This window comes from Parus major, chromosome 20 (assembly GCF_001522545.3).
Source record: "Parus major isolate Abel chromosome 20, Parus_major1.1, whole genome shotgun sequence".
Classification (NCBI taxonomy): Eukaryota; Metazoa; Chordata; class Aves; order Passeriformes; family Paridae; genus Parus; species Parus major.
Window position 1 is genome coordinate 14,487,406 of NC_031788.1, and position 5,728 is coordinate 14,493,133.

The 5,728-nt window shown below is 36.6% G+C and overlaps 1 long non-coding RNA gene across 1 annotated transcript; it reads right to left on the reverse strand.

Moving 5' to 3' along the window:
- Positions 1–703: 703 nt before the first annotated feature.
- On the reverse strand, positions 704–5,712 carry LOC107213272. Its single transcript, XR_001524684.2, has 3 exons — positions 5,053–5,712; positions 3,699–3,777; positions 704–1,340 (listed from the first exon to the last, which is right to left on the reverse strand). It is a non-coding gene; the product is annotated as an uncharacterized LOC107213272 (long non-coding RNA).
- Positions 5,713–5,728: the final 16 nt, after the last annotated feature.

A 5,728-nucleotide genomic window follows, 5' to 3' on the forward strand; every position in this document is an offset into this window, starting at 1 on the left:
CCTGAGCTAAAATGGCTCAAATCGGTTTATAATCACGTTTCGTGATTTTGAGAGATCTTAATATGCGAAAATTTTTCATGCCTGCTCTGATAGGCAGCTGAAGTTTTTAATAAACAAACATATTTAATTTTTTTATTGCAAGTGCAATAGGTCAAATACAGAGATTCAATACCCATAGACTGGGGAAATACTCTTGAGTGTAGAAATTTTAAGGTAAGATAATTATTTTTAACTGTCCTTCTATTAAATGTTGCCTCAGAGAAGTCTAAGAAGGCATAATCATCAACCCCAAATTAAATTGACCATGGTATGATTGGCATCATATAATATAATATAATATAATATATTATAATGTGGTAGTAGTGAAATGCTGAAAAGATAAAAAAGACCAAATATTTAAATGTTGAGAATTTCCAATTAAAAGGTAGCCTGCAAACCTGCAAAGTCCAGTAAACAACGAGAAAAAGGATTAAGATTGGCAGTGCTCTCAGTCACCTAATTTACATGTGAAAGAGCTCAAATTCTGGTTAATTACATTGCAGACAAAACCCTTGATATCCAGGGCACAGATATTCATTTCTCAGAGATCTTTTTTCTCCATCTTCTTAAAAGATACTTCATCTCATTGGTATTCACAGATTTGCGGAAAACATCCAGCTAAAATATATCAATAAAAGTGTAAAAAAAATAGATACAAAAATTGTTTTGGTATGTGTTTTATTAATTTCCAGATTGTTTAGCTAAATATTCTGCTTATCTCTCCCTCTGCTACATGCTCCTAAGCTTCCTACCTTTAATTCATAATTTACATAGAAATAAATAGAAAATCATGAAGCCTAAACACATTTTGGGAAAAAACAAATCTTCACTCATTCATTCATTCCTTTAAACTTCTTTTCAACTCCTTCTTTCATATCTATTATCACTCAGGCTACAAACAAAAGAATTAAGCCATAACTGAGATCACATTCCCATATTCCACATCAGAAAGACTCCCTCCTGTCACAGCCTCCAGAAGGACTGTGATTTTCAGTGAGGTCTTTGGTACCATTCACTAGAGAAGAAGGCTTAAAACAGTCGTCTTTCTTCTCCATATCAGGTTATGCTAGACACATGTACACAACCCTTTTATGTACTTTATAAAAGCATATTGGAATATTAAATTTTAAAACTCTAGATTTGTAGGAGTTTGTGCACATTTTGTGTAAGAACCTGGCAAAAAAGGATAGCTGTTGGTCCTCTTCCTATGGTTATTAATTTCCCCCATACCATTTTTTCCTACTTTGTTCCAGACTGGTTTGTTTTCTGGATTTCACTTCCAAGGGGTGTTCAAGTCCACCCTAAGTATAAAAGACAACATGAATTAAAGTGAACAAAATTTACTTGTTAAAGAGCTAAAAAAAACCTGCTCCTGTATTCATTCAAGGCAAATCCACAACAAACCTCACCTGAATTTAATAGCTCAGTAAAAAATAATGCAACTCAAATAATATTCACTACTACATATTTCCTAAAATTATATCTGCACATTCAGTTCATTCTTCTGGACTTCTACTGTGATACATAACTGAATTATTAAATTTCCCCTATAAATACACAGGGGATTTTAACAGGGAAAGTCACTTCAGCAACAGCTACTTAGAGATTCACATCCAGGGTCTTCCAGCCGTTTCAAACTCACATGCATAAATTGAGATTCCTAAATTGATACCTTCTCATGGGTATGTGGAGTATTCCTTGATTTCAGCAGGGTTTTACAAGTACTTGGAACATTTAGTATACAACTTCACATAGGGACTTAGGATCTTCTCTTGGAAATGACGTAAGTTTCCCCATTAATTTTTAATTAGTTGTTTTAATTAATTGTATGCAGTGCCCACTTTTGGCCAGTATCAGTTAAGTTTCTTCACAGACATTGTTACTTTGATCATTAAATCAACCAAATCTTAAGTTTATTAAAACCCTGACAAGCTTCAATAAGCAAAACCAAAGGGATTTGAAGATTGGGCATCTGGGATTTTAAATTTATGGCCCTTTAAGAACATTGGCATAACCAGAAGATACAGAGGAGATTTAGGCCTGGAAAGCTGGAGACTCCTCACTTGAGCAAGAGATAAAGACTAAAGAATGCGGACCAGATTATCATGAAGAGTGAGAAATCAATAACCAATAGAGGACAGAACACTAACTAATGAAGAGAGGCAATTTAGAACCAATGATCATTAATTTCTTTGTTTGCTAAAAATGTATAGATAAGTGAAAAAGTCTTGTGTTGGGGTTTGTGCAGAGGCCAGAACTTTATCAGCTACACACATATACCTCTTGGCCAAGAATAAGGTACTGTCTTACTCCCTAACACTAAAGAGGCAGAGTCTTAATTATCTCAAATATTTCTGAGAATTTTGATAACATTTCCATATACCAAAACATCCAAATTTGCCTATTCTCCCCACTCAACAGCTTTCCCTAGGTTAAAATTGACTGCAACACTCATTCAAATTTATTAATGCAAAGCATGGAGTTTGATGTTTTATATATTTCTATTCTAATACCTGGTGTAGGATGATAGGACACATAAATATATGTTTACCCTCAACCGACATATGTACCCTCAACCCACATATGAAGAGGAAAGATTCCTGGTACTGCAAATTATTTGAAGGGCTTTCTAACCTTTCCTGGTGTTGACATAATTTCCTTTGGGAGTGGAACAGACCCTGTCATAAGTTACAGTTCTATTCAGCACAGTAGATCTCATCTAGTCTGGCAAAGGTTCTTCTCTGGCAATTAATTTAATGTTTTATTCATCCCAGAATTCTTTAAAGCTCCAAATCAAAATGCCATATTGTGCATTGCAAACCACATTATGAACAGTCAGTATCACAAATAAAGGTGCTTTTTGCATAGCAATCAGATTGCGTCTTTTCAGAGAAAGTTAATCTAGCTCTGTATTTATCTCACTAATTGCACTCATAGCATTACAAATTATCACCCGCCTCCCATTTACATTATTCAAAACTCAATCTCTGTAAGTTACTAAATGAAAAGTGAGCCATACGTTTCCTCCTGAGACCAAGAAAACACAATTTTAATTGTTGATCTGCAGGATAAATCAGACTGGAATATACCATATTCAGCAGATTTTAATCCTGGTGATCTACTAGACTGCTAAGTACTGCTGGGTGAGTTGAATATGAAGCTGCACAAAGTTTCATTTGACATCACATATGTAATGACCTATTTTCCTCTGTCAAGGTAAGATCTCTTTTTCCTCTAATAGTTGATTTCCAGCTAACTTAAAATGCCCCATCACTTTATAAGGATATATTCAACCCTGTGTCACTTGCAAATAAACCATGGTCTCCAGAGAAAGAGCAAAAAAGGGAAAAGATTTCTCCCTTCCTTTCCCAGTCACTATGAGCCTCAAACAGTTTTCAGATATCTCATTTAGCCAAACTGCAGTTTCTTGGAGAAACACAGTGGTTTGTGCAAAGGAAAATATTTTATAGTTAATGTCTATGCAAACCTCATTAATGGTCCATCAAACAAGGAGCAGAAGGAACATCATAGGGTTTAATAACACTTGCTTACTGAATAAATTGAAGTTACTCCAATGTTGGAGACACAGAATGAAGTAGTTCTAGAGAATTATCATTCCTTAAAACATTCATACAACTTACAGTACTTTGAACTCTTACCAAAATACTAGTGGAACTACAAGCAGCCATCATGGCATCCCAGAATCTTCACTGGATCAAAGGAGGATCAAAGAACGCTCTGCTGAAAAGGCAAGGGAGAAAAATCGTCTGTAGAGGGTTCTGTCTCATTTGCTTCAAATATTCCATCTGCAATTCTCCTTCTCTGGAAGACAAAGAGGGAGGAATCTTCTCCCTGATGCTAGTGTGAATTTAACTTGTGTTTTTGTGTCTCCATGGAGACAATGTAAACACATCTGTTTTCTTTTACACTTCTGATGGAAGCATTCTACACAGAATTCATCATTGCAGGGAACAAAAACATTATCTTGAGGCAGAAATTGAGATCATTCCTTACACAATGAAAAAGGAAACCTGGTTTACTTCATTTCTATCAATGATCAGTGTCACTAGAAGAGCAGAGCAGTGGAGTTTACAGTCATATCTTAAAGCTTAGGGTTTGCATATCTTGATACTTGAATAATAAAATAATGTTAATAAAACAGTCAGTGTTAAGCTTGTATTACAAGGGGAGTAAAAGAAATATAAATGCAGGATACTCATTGCCAAAAGGAGAAGTGCAATATTCTACAATTCTGAAATGTCAGTATGTCATTATAAGGCTGCCACAGCTGTTATACATTGTTGCCTTTTGTGTAGTCTCTAAAAATCAGTAATTACCAAGACCTGACAACAAAGCTATATTATCTCTAACTTTACTTTACATTTCCCCTATTATCTAACCATTGCCAGTTAATGAAAGAGGAAAAGACATTGCACCGCCATGGTGTCAGTTTTGCTCCTTCTGTTAAAGATGTTCCAAGAATTGGGGAAGGAAAACAAAACTTTAAGCAAGGATCATTGTTTCAATAGCTGAATGTCCATTTAGCGCCTGAAGCACATTAAGCTGGTTTTCACCAGCCATAAGAATGTGCCATGCTCCTTGTTAATTCCACTAACATAATGGAACATACCACTTTCAAACATCACTTTCTGCAAAAGAAGAAAACATGAAAAAAAGAGTTCATACCAGAATTGTAGTGTTTTTTTCACAAAATCAAGCCATTAATTTTAGAAAATCCCCATTTATTACAACACACTACCTTCAATATGCATTCCTAATATTCCAGCATTTCATTAATCATTCCCACTTGTGAAAACTTTAGCCTACAATGTGAAATGGTCAGATGATGCACTAATCAATATTTGGCTATGGCCATAAACCTAAAAATAAGTTCTTTCTGTAAAGTACATTCTCTTAAATAGAAGTGATTACTCTTTGCGACACAAAGTCCTCACAATAGTAAAGAAACAGAAAGGATATTTTAAAGATATATCAGAAATTTCAAATACCAACCTTTTTTGTTATGGACTAGTAATGTACCAGTAGTTTCCGTGGTGAGTTCTATCATCTGAGGAACACCTGGCTCTTCTCTGTAAATCTTCCAGTGTGCTGCAGCATTGTCAGCACATCTCAGTCAGGTATTAACACACTGGGCCCATCTATTTCTTCCAATGTTGCTTCCTGTGGCTGGAAGGAAAATGTGACCTGTGTTCCAGATTCCCTCCCCAATTGTGCCAAGACTCTGAAGACACTTTAGATTAACTCTGGACTGTACCTTGTGGTTTCATCACCACCCACAAGGAAAAGCAGCAACCGGCAATACTCCAAGGGCCATACCAGATCAGGAAGTTTCCCAGTGATGTCCTTAACCTAGGCTAGGGGAAGCAGCAGACTTTCCCAAGAGCAGGGTCTGTTATTTGGACCCTCTATTCCTCTCAGAAAGGGAATAGTCACCTACAACTATAACCTATCTTTCTTTTAAGCAAGTCACGGAGTTTTGCCCTTCTGCCCCTGGCAACACCTGTGGTGCAAACGAGCCAGCACCATATCATGTATTGACCAGCCTCGTAATCCAGAGCTTCAATGACTCCAAGTCTCGTTCTGGTACTTGCAGAGGGCACGGCTCGGCGCTGAGGGGACATCCCCGCCCAGACCGTTCTGGTCCTTGCAGAGGGCACGGCTCGGCGCT